Source organism: Neovison vison, chromosome 11 (assembly GCF_020171115.1).
Source record: "Neovison vison isolate M4711 chromosome 11, ASM_NN_V1, whole genome shotgun sequence".
Classification (NCBI taxonomy): domain Eukaryota; kingdom Metazoa; phylum Chordata; class Mammalia; order Carnivora; family Mustelidae; genus Neogale; species Neogale vison.
Window position 1 is genome coordinate 121,365,905 of NC_058101.1, and position 15,711 is coordinate 121,381,615.

Genomic DNA, 15,711 nt, shown 5'->3' on the forward strand with positions numbered 1-15,711 from the left:
TCCCTCGTCTGCCTAATTTCCTCATCTGCAATTTATAACATTGTTGAGAATCAAGTATACTTAAGTGCACAAAACACTCAGGAAAGTGACTGGCACATAGCAAGAGTACATGTTCACTACTCTGTCTTGGCATTTTTCCAAATTCAATAAAGCATGTTAGTGGAAAGGATAATCAAGATAATTAGATCAGGGCGCTAGTAAAATTTCAAAGTTTGGTTTTACTATTAGTATGTAGACCGAGCTAACAGATCAGAAATGCTAGTCCTTATCTAGGAATCTAAACAAGTATAGGTCAAGAGAAGAGAGTACAAACGTTGTCAAGAGTTCTCTAATTTTCAGTTACAAAGGTTCATTCCCATATAAGGAAATTTATCTACAATATTATCCACAGCATGGCAGCTTTAATGTAACCAGAATATGGTTCATGGTGTATACTTGCTGATGTCCTGGATTTTAGAGCTACAGATTCCTCCTGAGTATATTCTCAGGACAATCCTGTAGACAATCATATGTCACGTCCGAGTCCCCATTCCCATGAGAACCGTGCCCTCAGACTCCACCTCAGGAAGCCATATTTGTTCCCCTGCTATAATACTCATTTGCCCAAGCTGACTCTAGGACAGTTAACTCTGCCTCTTTCATTTTAAAGTTTTATCTTTCCATATGTCTTCATAGGACATAGACTCTACAGCTACAGCTCCTGGCTAGATTACACATTGAGGGCTGCCAAAGACTACAGGACCAAAAGACAGAAGTTAGGCAAGACTCTACATGTTTTTGATCACTTAGAATATGATGCTATAAACTCTAATGTCTTTTCCCTGGCCCTGCGGGAAATTTTTTTTGTTTTTTTCCCTCAAGGGGCCTTATTTCAGGATTAAGTTGTATGACTCAGCTGGCTGGGTCAACTCGTATGGTAGACCGATTTGGCAGAAAAGCAGCAATTTACATGAACAAAGTAAATGTAGGAACAAGAAATTGAGCTATCTCCGTATGGGATGGTCTTCTGAGTTCACTCCCAAAGGATAATCTACAGTAAGGGCAATTAATGATAATTGAAATTTAACTCCTAAAATTAGCCTGTGATCGATATTTCCTTTACAAATGACTGTGCCGTAGCTCTGCGGGAATAATGGCCTTTACTTGCTATGTGTACATATTAATGGGGCCTCTGCACATAAACACTGTTCTTTTTAGGTTCTCTTTCTTGGCATTTGAGAACGAGGCTCTATGAGCTGCAGCAGCTCTTCTCAGACTTTAGTGCATTAACAAAACAGCTGGGGATGGAGGTGAAGATGCAGATTCTGACTTGGGGAGACTGAGATGGAGCTTGAGGTTCTGTTCTGTATTCCTACTGAATTACAGCTCTGAGGTGCGATCGCGACCCACTGACCACGCCGTGAACAGTGTGGTGGTCACAGAGCCACCAGCCCTGCAGGCTGAATTTCCCTAGGATTTCTCCTTATTATCCCTCTTTTGAGCCAAGGTTATAAATTGAATTGTAGCCCCCTCTCCCGACCCCAAGAGATATGTTGAAGTCCTAACACCGAGTACCTCAGATGCTGAACTTATTTGGAAATTGGAAAGGCCTTCACAAGAATAATTAAGTTAAAATGAGATCAATAGAATAGGTCCTAATCCAATAGGACTGATATCCTTATTAAAAGGAGAAATACAAGGGGTGTCTGGCTGGCTCAGTCGGTTAAGCATCTGCCTTCAGCTTAAGTCATGATCCTGGGGTCCTGTGCTAGAGTCCCTCATCAGGTTCCTTGCTCAGTGGGGAGTCTGCTTCTCCCTCTGCCAGCTACTCCCCCTGCTTGTACTTTCTTCTCTTTCTCTGGCAAATACGTAAATAAATTCTTTAAGGAAATAAAGGGGGAAATTCGAAACACTCACAGAAAGAAGATCTTAAAACGACCTAGGGAGAAGACAGCTGTCTACAAGCTAAGGAACGCCTGAAGCTACCAGGAAGCTAGGAAAGAAGCCTGGAACGGATGTTTTTTCCCTAGCGCCTTCAGATGGAGCACTGACCTGCCAACACCTTGATTTTAGACTTCCGGCCCCCAGAACTGTGGCAGTTGTTGAAGCCACCCAGTGTGTGGAATTTTGTGCTGACAGTCGTAGCAAAGTAATACAGCTACTGTATTCACGACTTCCCTGACATCTCTTCTGTCTGCTCCTCTCTGACACGTACAGAAAATTTCAGTGCACCACTAAACTTAGTACAGTCTGAGGAATGTGAGAACAACATCCCACATGCAGATAAGGTGACATGATGGGGCAGGTCGTGTTTCTCAGGTTTGCCAAAGAGGAAAGTTTGGCTTAGTCCTATGGTTACTGCAGGTGAAACAGGTTAAATCTACCATTCATGGTGTCTCTTCTTTGTTCCCCTCAGGAATTAACAAATTTGACTCTTAACCTGCTCAAGGAAGAGATCCTGAGATTTTTTTGGGAAGCTCTAAATTCTCAGATACTTCTATAACATACCATTTTCTTCAGAAAATGGAACATACCTAAAACGTGGAGTGGCCCCTTAATAATTCTGTAAACACAGACTTAAAGTCAATTATAAAGGCATTAACATGATTTTACAAATAACTTTTTTACTGTTATTGATGCTGTTTTATGGCATGCGTGGTGAACTCATTTTGACAAAGGTTCCTACTACTGCCAAAGTTGTATTCCATAATTTACTCAAAACTGCTCGTCTATGAATTCCCACTTAATTCTACCTCTTCTCATCCTTTGCCCATCATTGGCAGCCCTTCTGATTGCCTTTATTTTCAGAGGCAGGCAGTCTGTACAATGAAACAAAGTCTATTTGTTTGTTTTTGAAAACCATATTATGAGAGTTATTAAGTTGGCAATGAATACAAGTAGAAAAAACAGCGCACACACAGTCTTAAAGGCAAAGGTGCAGGCAAGCACGAGGTAAGCTAATCTCAGTGACCAGGTAATTGATGAGTCCATACAAATGTTTTGTAACAAACAGGACTCAAACACATTCCTCAGCAAAAGGACAGATTACTGACAAGACATTATAGACCTCTGCTTTCATTTTAAAATAGTAAAACCAAAACCAAAAATCATGGCTTCCAAGATCCATGAAAGTCAAGGATGTGAAGTTCTCAGATACTTGGCCACTTCTGAGTATAGTTCATCTTATTTTTTACACTCTCTGTGGTTCCCAGCTGGGGGATGGGAACACTACTTGGAGGGGAATTTGGAAAAGCAGAGGAGTGTTTGAGTTTTCACAATAAATGGGGGGAGTTACTGACATTTAATGGGCAAGGCCTGGGGAAACTAAATAAAGCAAAGCAAGGAATGATAAATCTCTGCCCCTCTCCAAAAGCCAGATGATCTTCTAGGCTGAGGTCCTCATCTCAATTTGACGTTTCTTTAAGATTAATGGTCTTTTCAGTTTGGGCTCTGGGTTCACCTTTTGACTTCTACCAGAAACTGTGCTGACTTCACAGGTTTCTTTCTCTCTGATTTGACAGGTGTGTTATTCCTTTGGGTGTTCAAAGAACACTGGTTTGTCACTCTTTCCACTTTATGGACTATGATAAAGCACATACTGTGTAACTAACATACCTGTTCTTGGCTTGTTGGCTCCTTTTGTTTTGAGTGCTATACATAAATCTGACAAACAACAGCATATTTCACATAGCACATCTTAGGGGTGTTTTAAAATATTCTTTGATACAACTTTCCAGGTCCCTCCACTATTACTGTTACTGTCTCGTTCTTTCCTCTATCCTAAAAGTCTTCAAACATACATGAAGGTGCACTGAGTAACATACTGTTAGTCTCCAGAGAAGGAAGCTACACAGTGATAATCAGATCCCTTTTTTTCTGACAGATTTGCCCTGTTTTATCTTTCATTATTTTTTTCCCTTATTCTCCCCAGTAAACTTTTCCAACCTCATCCTTTTTCCTGATCTAGAAAAAAAATGCACTTCTCATAAAATCATGGCAATCCTGTTTGCTAAAACATCTCCATTTTACAATCTGTACTGATTAGCTTTTAGATGACTTCATTTCTATAGACAAATCCACATACATATTTTGTCATTTTAACCTCAAAATATGTGATTCACATTACTAGTACAGATGTAAAAATGGAGACTTAACTGGTTGAATAACTTCCCTGTGGTCAAACAACCTGTTCACGGATTTCAAAACAGGTCTAACTGCCACAGTGCTTGTGTTAACAACACATATAAGCTATTCCTGGGAATTAAAATCACTTTCCTGCCGGTGAACTTTATATGCCCTACTTTTAGATTTTAGCTAGACATTATTTGGCCTTCATTCTCAGCGTCTTGACAAAATTCATCACGACTGTTTTAGAAACCTTCCAAGTTTCTATTAAAAATAAACCCCCAAAAATACTTAAAAACTTTTCTAGGTGTCTTAACTAATACATATCCACCAGGCAGAAGCTCCAAATATAACTAGGCAGTTCTCTGTGAGTTTTCAAGGCCTGCAGGCTTTGAAGTGCTGTGGATTTGCCTTCATTGGTTGCTAGGAACACTGCACATTTCTCCAAATGGCCTGCCAGTCTGAGTAACCTAGCGTGAATGACATAAGTGTTTCTTTTATCCAGGTCAGAGGATGGTGTGAGGCGATATAAGAGGTCATGGAAAGGGAGGAATGCCAGGATAAAAAAATTAACTAGAAGCACAGGAAGTGAAAAGGGGAGAGACACGACAGACCCTCGAGAGAAAGATTTCCAGCAACAGCCTTCCTGCTTCCCACCAAGCACATGCCCCTTGAATCAGCTACTAGTTCAATCTAGTCTAATAACAACTCAGAAGGGCCAGCATGCAGCTGACAGTGTCTCATTCTCTTGTCACACCCATAGAAATAATAAACCAGAAACCTACAGATACCAGAGACCCCGATGTTCCTTTGAGGCCACAATCAAATACCAGCTTTGGGAATCAGGAGAACTAAGAGCAAGAAATCAAGAAATCAAGTCTATGTTTTTTTCCTAGCATTCGTCTGGCTCTGGGATGAAACATAAAGCATCGGGGCACCTGGGTGGCTCAGTGGGTTAAAGCCTCTGCCTTCGGCTCAGGTCATGATCCCAGGGTCCTGGGATCATTGAGCCCCACACCGGGCTCTCTGCTCAGCAGAGAACCTGCTTCCTCCTCTCTCTCTCTCTGCCTGCTTCTCTGCCTACTTGTGATCTCTGTCTGTCAAATGAATAAATAAAGTCTTAAAAAAAAAAAAACAACAAAGTATCATGAGGCTCTGGAATTAAAAAAAGAATTAGATATACATTTATACCTTTGCTTTCCTTCATCTCAGAAATGTGGGTGCCTGAATGACATAGATTATGGTGGGGCAGATGGTACAGAGAAAGGACTAGATCAACAAGTCTCCCTTTTGCTATGGTAATGACCGTGATGGCCACAATGCCTAAGTATCTTCCAAGTGGCAGAATGCCATTTCTACCCCTGCTCACAGCTGCTTAGTGACGTAGTCGGAACAGCATCTGCTCTGTGGAAGTTAGCTCACCAAAGCCTTCTGCTAACCGTGCATATTGTTTCATAGTTTGCATCTCAATCATCAGCTCCTCTAGAATTTACTTTGGAGCAAAGGAATAAACATTTTTTTTCCCCCTAAATGACTCTCTACTTGTACCAATATCTACTGTCAACTCACTCAACCTTCCCCACTGTTTTGAAGTTCCCTATTTATTACACCCTAAATTCCTACGAGGAATTCCAACAACTGGAATGGAGAAATTAAATAGGGGGAGTAAAAAAGAAAAAAAAAATTCATTCTACTGAAACACCATACATATGCTTTTTTTCCTAAATGTTTAAAAATGGAAAGAAATAGTACAAGGGGGAAAGGCCGTATTTCTGAGGTTTGTCCTTCCTGATTACAGACTTTTTTTTTAAGCACATGCTTATCTACTCTAATTTGATAAACTAATTATCTTATTCAACTATGAAAAGTTCTTTGATCCTTCAGCACCTTGTTGTTGACTTGAGGAATAGGGATGGTATGAATTACATTTGCCAGTTCAGTAACTGAATTGCTACTCAACTGATGCATGTCCCATGTCAGACTTGACGCTTGCTTATAAAGGCACATCTGGCTATGGATGTTTTTAAATGATAAGAGATTCAGCTTTTGTTTGAACAAAATAATCAACAATTCTATGCCTTTTTTTCTGAATTTCATTATTATGAAAATCAGACTAGAAACAGTCTAAAAGACTTTTTAGGAATGTGAAGAAAATTCTGCTAATGAATTTGGTTAACTTCATCATTTAATTGTTCGTTTAACCATTATTTGTTAACTATCGTGGGCCAGGAGATGATTCCAGCCAAAGGTGAATGGTGAATGTCACAAAGACAAAGTTCTTTTACTAATTCTAGTGTTAAAGCAAAACAAAAACTTTTACCAGAACCCTAATAAAGAAGTATTAACTGTTAGTCTCCAAATCAAATAATATATAGCTGGGTAGGACAAGGAAATATACCTAATTATTCAGTAAAGAAGATTCAGTTTTCCACCTTTAGTTGTTTTAAAGCACTGAATTTAAAAAACAAAAATAATGAAACAAAAACATCTGTGGAATTTCCTAGGCAGGCTGCCTAAATGATAGGGATCATTTGGTGTTAAGAGACTATTGTCCATAATGGACTAACCAGGTAAACACCACACCTGGCAAAATGATAGTAAGAAATCTCTTCCTATTTGGGAGTATTAATTTGTTTTAGTCATGCCTTCTTACTTTCTATATTTCTGATGCTTTGATTTCTGGGGCCTGGTGACTCTGGAGAGACTGCCCTTCTTCCCCTGTTAGCTAATTTCTAGATAGTGAAAAGACCTACCTAAGAGCATAGCTTTCTTATGCAAATAAACCAATCCAGAGCCCATATCCCAGCACCTTTATTGGCTCTCCCAAGGCCTTCCCTCTGGGACACTATCCATCTGCCCTCACCACCTCCGGACCAGGTACTCAGATAATTAGAGACAACCCCTAATATCCCAGCGTTTACTGAAATTATTCAAACTAGACAATCCTAAACCTGTCCACCCTGCTTTGCCTGGTGCTTTCCCAAATGCCCCCGACTCTCACCCTGTGGTATGCTGTGCCACTTCCTCTTGGGAACTGTGAGTCACAAACTATCTTTTCAACAACAATCATCTCCTGATCTATTGGTCTCACTAGACAAAAATGATAAAACCTATTCTTCTAAGAGTTAATCAATCTAGTGAAATCCCATGCTGCAAGAGAATAAGGAAAGGATAGCCTCCAGTGTTTTATACTTAATCATCAAAATATTCAAGGCAGGTCGACCTTTAAAGTATTCTATCAGAAGAGAGCATATATAAAAGTCACTTTTTATTAATTTTGTTATGTTGGAGTAGAATTCTTGAACATTTCCTTAAGATCCAATACACCTATAATTGGAAACTTGACAATGATTTCCTGTTGGTGGTTTCTTGGTCATTAGAAATATTTGGAAATGGTAAATAAATTGTCTTTAAGTGATTATTTGAATTACATATTGATGAGGATCATTTGGTTATTAGAATGTGAAGAGTTTAACTAGTTATTAGCATTAAAAAAATATTTGTGGTGTATGGTAGAGAGTAGCTAAAAAGGAAAACCTGGTAGACGTTAGAATCGGTTGTGAAGTCTGCCCTGGAAAAAATAATTTAAAGGTTTAAAAAAAAAAGCAGGAATTGCATGGCTCATAAAATATGTATTTGAGTTGTTACATTGGTGGGTATTTCCCATGGTGGCCAAGGACGACAAGCAGTCACAACTTGAATCCATCTTCTAACAACCAGACTATACACATTCCGTTTCCCTTGTAGACGCTGGATTCAAGACAAATAATGAGGCCCCTTAAGCAGATTGTAGACAATGTTTTTCATCTCTGTCTCCAAGGGAGAATCACCTGCTGCCATATGTTCTTACTCCAGCTGCCTAGTTTTTTAAAGTCCAGGGGCCCACTAAGGAGCCTAGCGACTATCAGGATATTCTGTGGTCTCAGAGGGATATTCTACCAGAGGAATAATCATATCATTTACCCCACTTTCCATGTTTCTTGTCCCCAGATAACCCAGGCTAACACTAAGGAATCTGGAAGTAAGAGTTAAAAGTTGTGTGAGTGCCCATTACTTCATCTGAATGTACACTACCTGCCAGGAGGAGGAGGGGTGTGGAGTTAGTAGGCAGAATAGGACTTAATTACCTTAATGCTAAGGTAAAGAGCCATAAAAGCTATAGATACCAATTTAAGTAAACGCCATATACTACAAATCACATTTAATCTCAATTTACCAAAGGTCTTTGTGGAAGTGTAACTATGTTGGTATCTGTCAACAATTGTTGATAGAGGTTTCATATCAGACTAGACTAGATGTCAAAGAACACACAAATAGCTGAAATGCTAGGCACAAGAGACATGGCCATCCCTGCCGGGTAGCCATTTTTTCCCAACAAGCACCCCATCTTCCTGCTCAGAGTGAGCAGTACGCTCTTGATCTCAGGGAGGTGGGTCTTTCCCCGTCCCAGGAGATAAACCACAACTGCTTTCTTGCCCAGGTTGAAGAGATTGAGTACAGGTCTGAAGAAAGAAGGTTTAGTAATTAAAGACTTTGTAATTTTAAAGTCTAGAATAAAGTATAAAGCCAAAAAAAGGAAGAGAAAAACCAAGAACATAATATGTTAAATTTAAGATTTTTTTAAAAATTAGAGATACTTATCAAATATATAAATAAAGGCTAATCTTTTCCTTTAACTAGGAGAGCTTAATTGCATAGAAGTAAATGTGTTTGAGGGGCACATGGGTGGCTCAGCTGCTTGAGGGTCTGGCTCCTGGTTTCAGCTCAGTTCATGCATGATCTCAGTGTTGCGAGATCAAGCCCCACATCAGGCTCCATGGGGTTATGGAGCCTGTTTAGGATTCTTTCTCTCCCTCTTCCTTTTCCCACTCCCCACCCCCACCCCATGTTTGTGTGCTCTCTCTCTCTCTCTCTCTCTCTCTCTCTCTCCAGAAAAAAGAAATAAATGTGTTTGAACAGCCTGGCACGCGCTTTGAGGTCAGTACCTATAATCTCTAAGCCTTTTTAAATCTCTTTGCATGTGACAGTAAGCTAGTTATCCAACGAAGAAATAAATGCAGACACTATTTAAGGCTTTTTTGGGGGGGGGCTGTTTACATTGATTATGGTTCATCAAATAGATGACTAAGTTTCTAGTCTTTTTGCATGGGGTGACCATGTGTACAAATGGACCCACATTCAAAGATACTGTACTGTAATCATCATAGAGATGCAGATACTGTCATATCTTTTCACAGTGGTCAGAGACCCTCCCTCCATCACATCTTTTCAGTCACAGAAATTAAGTTATGCTAAACTCTTTAAAGAAGCAGCCACAAAATTAACAAGTCAGGAAACGACAGATGTTGGCGAGGATACAGAGAAAGGGGAACCCTCCTACACTGTTGGTGGGAATGTGAGCTGGTACAGCTGCTCTAGAAAACAGCATGGAGGTTCCTCAAAAAGTTGAAAATAGAGCTACCCTACCAGCCAGCAATCACACTACTGGGTATTTACCCTAAAGACACAAATGTAGTGATCTGAAGGGGCACATGCACCTGAATGTTTATAGCAGCCATGTCCACAATGGCTCAACTATGGAAAGAACCTAGATGTCCATCAAGAGATGAATGGATAAAGAAGATGTGGTATATATATCTACAATGGAAAGAAATGAAAAGAAAAAGAAATTTTCAAAATTTCAAAAGAAATGAAATCTTGCCATTTGCAATGACGTGGATGGAACTAAAGGGTGTTATGCTAAGTGAAATAAGTTAATTAGAGAAGGACATTTATCATATGATCTCTCTGATATGAGGAATTTGAGAGGCAGGGAGGGGGTTGTAGGGGGTAGGGAAGGAAAAAATGAAACAAGATGGGATCAGGAGGGAGACGAACCATAAGAGTCTCTTAATCTGATGAAACAAACTGAGGGTTACTGGGGGGTGGGGGGGTATGGAGAGGGTGGTTGGGTTATGGACATTGGGGAGGGTATGTGCTATGGTAAGTGCTGTGAAATGTGTAAGACCACTGATTCACAGACCTGTACCCCTGGGGCAAATAATACATTATATGTTAATTAAAAAAAAAAAAAAGAAGTAGCCATATTTTGGATTATGGCAGCAGAAAAGCCAGGGTGGGATAGGTTCCAGAATGGAAAGGCCAATCATCAATTCTTTGTACACCTCAAGTTCCATATCTGTCAAATGAAGACGATCGCTGCTCTTAACTCACATAGAAAGCACGACAGTGTTAGAATCAGGTGTTTTCTGCTCACCATTCCATGGTGCTCTAACATAGTCTGAAAGCAAGAAACCGTGACGAGAGTGTCCAAAGAACTCAGCAGACCGTGTGTATGTAGCAACAGGTGACATTTTAGCTTAGAATATCAGACTCTTCTTAACTGACATAAGGCAAAGGTGGGACAAATGATTTTGAGAGTGCATATTAGTTGCGAAGTGCTTTGAACAATTTTAATGTTCACTGCATTTTACTTATTATACTTTATTAGTTTCAAAAAAACTACTCAAATGGAAACCAATCGAATTAATTTTAAAATTTGCATTTTTAAAATTCTAACTTTATCAATTTTGGAAATAGAATTCAAGCTAATTAAGACAGACAAGTATATTCAGAGACAGGTTGTCAACATGTTTTATTAAGAATTTTTGTTCTTGGCTTCCTTTCTGCTGACACTGAATTTCCTTAAATATGCTATTGTTCTTTCACTAGACATACAATTTTGAGCAGTTGGTGTACTTTTCGGTATCCTATCCTAATTATTCCTCATCTTAATGTATTCTTTTTCTTTCCTTGTAAAATTTGATAGCTTTTTGAATTTCTTTGTTTCTCTATTTATACAATACCAAACTCCCATGTTTCCCTTCTCCGGAGCACGTGTTTCATAAATACAAATCTGTGTATTTCTTTAGATACGACAATCCAGGGTTTCTCTTCCCTATTTTGTACAGGTTGTTAGGCAGCTAACACACAAAAGCAAGGCAAGATTAAGGCCTGTCCGCTTACCCAGCACACATTTTGGATTCTTTTGGATTCCTAGTGAGTACATACCCCACACCCCCACACACCTTGACAAGGGCACACTAGAGTTTGTACTGACCTTGTGTGTGTGTGCTCAAAATGCAAAGTTCCAAAATCCAAATATGCTGATAACCAAAGCCTAATAAGCCAATTTGGCTAATCTAAATACATTAAAATTCAGCAAAGTATTATTTGGGTTTCTTTGGGGTCTCGAGAATTTCTGTAATCACACATGTGCAATCACACATGCACACACACACACACACACACACACACTACACACAGCAACGGCCAGGCAAAAGTTTTCATTTTGACAAGCAGAAACCCAGAAACTCCGAGGTAACTTTATCACCAGATCAGAGCCCAAGGCACTCTGCTCTCTGCAAAGTTTCAACCACTAAAATGTGGGTAAACCAAAGAATACACCACCGCCAGAACTCCAAAAATATTAATTCAGATCTATCTCTGAAGCAGTTTTCCTATGCTCTCAGATCAGCACAGGAATTCTGTCTATGAACTGCTCTATCAATGGGCAACAGCAATTAAGGAAAAACTCCAAGAAAAAGCACTAAATTGATCACATTTCAGTGTAAGACGGCACTCTGTCCAATCTGTTGCCACCATTTGGACGCTGTGGAGAACTGAATGGATCCTGACAGAAACCAAGGGTATAAATAAAAACACGCTCTCTCTAGGTCCTGGCTTCGTGGTGATAGCAACATGCCCAAATTATCAACACAATAAACAGCAATACCTGGCGATCTGTCTCCAGATTAACGAGCAAACACCCAGCTCTCACCTTGCACAAACACACACTTCAGTGGTCAGTGACAAACGCCGGCAGCAACTTTGCAGGCTGGGAGACAGAGCAGCTGCTCGGTCCTGAGCCGCTTAAGCACATTGGAGCCCGGCTCCGGTCCTACTCTCGGTTGGTTCTCTGCAGTTTCTCCCATGACTCCATCACCCAGGAATGGAAACCACTGCCCTCTCCCCAGCACTAGCGGGCTCTCCAGCCACTGAGCTCAGGTAAAAATGCTGAGTCCTGTAAGGTCGCCACAAGGTGAACATGGGCACAAAAGCGTATACGGGATTTGGAGGGACTGTAAAGGAAAGACCCTAAACTCCAGACACTTTGCCTTTCAAGAGATTCTGAAATCCATTAATCAGAGCAGCAACAATAGTCAGAGAAGCAGTAAATATGAAAATCCCCCAGTGGCACTGAGCCAATCTGCTAACCCAGCAGTACTCTTTAAACCATAATCTCTCTCACGCTCTCAAACACACACACACACACACAGACAAAGACATACACAGACACACAGACACACACACACACACACCCCGAGTTTTAGTGTAGCTAGTCTAAATTGCCCAAGAATACTTCTCAGGCCAAAAAATTTTTTGCATAGCCTTTTTAAGCACCAAGGCATAAAGAGGAGTCCTAAAAAATTAAAGTATTGGACAAAATCAAAATAAAAGAATTCTGTATAGAGCAAAATCATTTCTGGTCCATAAACTAATGCAGTTGAGTGAGGTCTTGCTTTTTGTACACATACTAGAATTATGCAAACACCCCCATAGTAAAAAAGATGGTAAAGATGTATATATTCAGAGCTGATTGGCAGAATCAATTAAAATTTCTCATAAAAATTCCTACCATCTTTTTCAAGATGAGTCTTGACATATGCACATTTTAATTTGGAGAGGTTTCAAGAAGGCATTTCTTGCCTAAAATGTAATTTTTCTGTATGTATATGTTATAGACAGATACAAACATGTTTATAAGTGTTTCCCTGGAGAGTCTCTCTAGGTGTTTATTTCTCATATTTTGGTTTTTCTATCAGAATTGGAGAAGGAACAATTTTAAGCTTGCAAGTACATTTTGGAAACATTATTTATCTTGCCTGTGTATTTTTTTCTGATAGGTAAATAAATATTTAATGAAGTTCAGGTTGATTGCACTAACTGAAAATAATTTTCACTTATTACTTTCCTCTCCCCTCCATCTCCAACCACCCCAATTCACCAGTCATACGAACACAAGCAACTCATTAAACCTCCTAGACATCAGTTTTGTAATCTATAAAATGAGGATCTGTTACTAGCCTTTGCTTATCTACCTCCTGGAACAGTGTCGGGGTGAAATGGTAGAATGAGCAGGACAAAATCTTTGTAAATTGTAGAGCACTGAAAAAACACAGACTTCCTGCATTTTCCTCTCTTCAATTGCCACTAGAGCTGGGACTGGTGAATTACTTTCTGTGTTCTCAAGGAGGATTCCTTGGCTTCACAGGACAGTGTTTGTTTCAAGTGGTCTATAAATAGAGTTCAAGATTTTACTGAACTGCCCCTCCTTGTGGTGGGTCTTGATGGCAGCGACCGCACGTCCAGACTCAGTTAATTGTGAGCAACCAGAGCTCCACCTGGTCTTGGAGAGGAAACCAGATCCACTGAAACCCGGAGAGAAAATGCTCAGCTCCTGTGATGGCTGGTTTCACAGCTCACCTGGTGTCCTGGTATACTCAAGTGTTTGGGGAGGGGGAGAGGTGGTACCTAAAGGGATTAAACAAGGTGAGAGGTTGGGGTGCAATGCCAGTTTAGTGCTGAATTCATTCAAGAACAAATGCTTCTGGGCATGGGTGCTGATTTCTGGAGACAATTACGTATGCATTATTTAGAGATTGGGTGGTTGTGGGGTAAGGGAGCCTAGTAGGGAATGAGAAAGGGAGCCTAGTAGGGAATCAGAAAGGAACTAACAATGTGAGCGCCTGTCTCCAGATCCACGAGGCCGGGAAGTTCCTGGATAGTACCTCACTCAGTCCTCATAGTAATCCTCATGCCAGGTAGGCATGACTATTCCCACTTCCCAGAGGAAATGAAACAGCCTGCACACGGGACTGGTGAGTGACAGAGCTTGAGTTATGATCGAGGTCAGCATGGCCTGGAGTCCCACAGTCAGAGTAAATTTGGTTATTTCCAACTTTCTCAGAAAGAGAAAGGAAGCAACATTTGGTTTTTAAATAGTGAGGGTCAGGAAGGCAAGAATGCAAATTACCAAGAAAACTTCTTGAGGGTGTTTATTAGACAAATTATTTTTCATAAAGGGTGTAGAAATTTTTAGAAAAACACATTTTGAGTTTTAAATGATAAAGCTGTTGCAGGATACAAGAAAAAAATGTGCCAGTATGTACCAATAATTCTCTCTTTTTTAAAAAGATTTTACTTATTTATTTGACAGAGATCACAAGTAGGCAGAGAGGCAGGCAGAGAGAGAGGAGGAAGCAAGCTTCCTGCTGAGCAGAGAGCCCTGTGCTGGCCTGGATTCCAGGACCCTGGGATCATGACCTGAGCTGAAGGCAGAGGCTTTATTTAACCCACTGAGCCACCCAGGCACCTCAATAATTCTTTTTTTTTTTCTTTTATTTCTGCCTGTCTTCAAACTGACAACTCTTCATCTGTAGCAGAATACTTCCCTGTTTTTCAACGTACACTCAATGCATTATTGCATTTTAGTTTGCTTAAATTACCAGACCCTGAGGAATCCCAGCAAGAAAGCAAGGTTATCTCTTACCATTAACTGTAGCAGGAAAGACATTTTTTTCAGCTGTAGTTTGGAGTACGAAAGAGCTATAACTTTCAGTCTCCCGGGCCTGAGGATGTTCATAAAATGCCAGATTCTTTCTACCAGTTTTATTGGAAAGCTAGAGGGAGAGACTGAACCGGCAGCCCTACATGGTGTCTGTTTCTGCTCTCCCCTTTCTAAGCGGCCATCCCAGCCATAATGTACACGCAAGCCAATTCATACCGTCCCCTCTACTCCTGCCTTCCATCTCCCTTTTCCATATTTTCAAAATATTTTCTGAGAGTGCAGTGTCTAATTATACCTTGCCTCTGCTTTTAACATTCCCATCTGCAAAGTGCACCATCCAAAACGCCTTCATAAAACTGGCCTTCTCCTCTTGCCCAGGTCTAGCCTTAGAAAGAAAAGGATACATTTGGAAGTCTTGCAGTTAGAATTTGTATTAGGTATTTTTACTGAGGAGCAAAATGTAACAGAGACACTAAGTTAGGAATAAGTCAAAATAAATAGTGGGGGGGAAAAAAAAGAATAAATGCAGGTACTTTAAACTCAATTGTTCAAGTTAAATTCCAAATGATGAAACTAAAACACAGCATTTTAAAGTACGAAACCACATAAAAGAAGGCCAGGGACCTTCAGCTATTTGGTGTCATTTCCTTGCTATTTTTGCTTACAATCTGTATTTTGGCACTCCCCACAACTCATGTGTTCTCAGGCCATCTTATTTAGCTAAAGAGGAAGGAAAATAAGAAGAGTGAATCCACTGGGAAGCAATAATGACAATTATAACATACGGCAAAGTAAAAAGACTGCTCTCTCTCCTTCCTGAATCCCTTTTATTTCTGAAGGAAGAAAGGAAGAACAAACAAGAAGTCGGAATTGTTTAAAAAAAAATAACAAAGAAACAAAGAAAAGAAAGAACAGTGCAGAACAGAACTGCAGTAAGGATTCAATTATCTCTCAAGTCAGAAATAACACAAATGAAAACACAGTTTTTGGCACTTTCT

The 15,711-nt window shown here is 40.0% G+C and overlaps 1 protein-coding gene across 4 annotated transcripts in view; it reads right to left on the minus strand.

The window, feature by feature from the left end:
• The window catches only part of ARHGAP24 (Rho GTPase activating protein 24), a 516,663-nt gene that overhangs the window by 163,891 nt on the left and 337,061 nt on the right, over positions 1-15,711 (minus strand). The window contains exon 1 of one of the 4 annotated variants that reach the window (XM_044224609.1): positions 11,924-12,135. The exons of 2 other annotated variants lie outside the window; for them this stretch is intronic. The gene's annotated coding sequence lies outside the window, so the exon portion shown is untranslated. Of the gene's footprint in view, positions 1-11,878; positions 11,899-11,923; positions 12,136-15,711 lie in introns of those variants that run through there. One more of the 4 variants, XM_044224611.1, reaches the window with a different exon arrangement.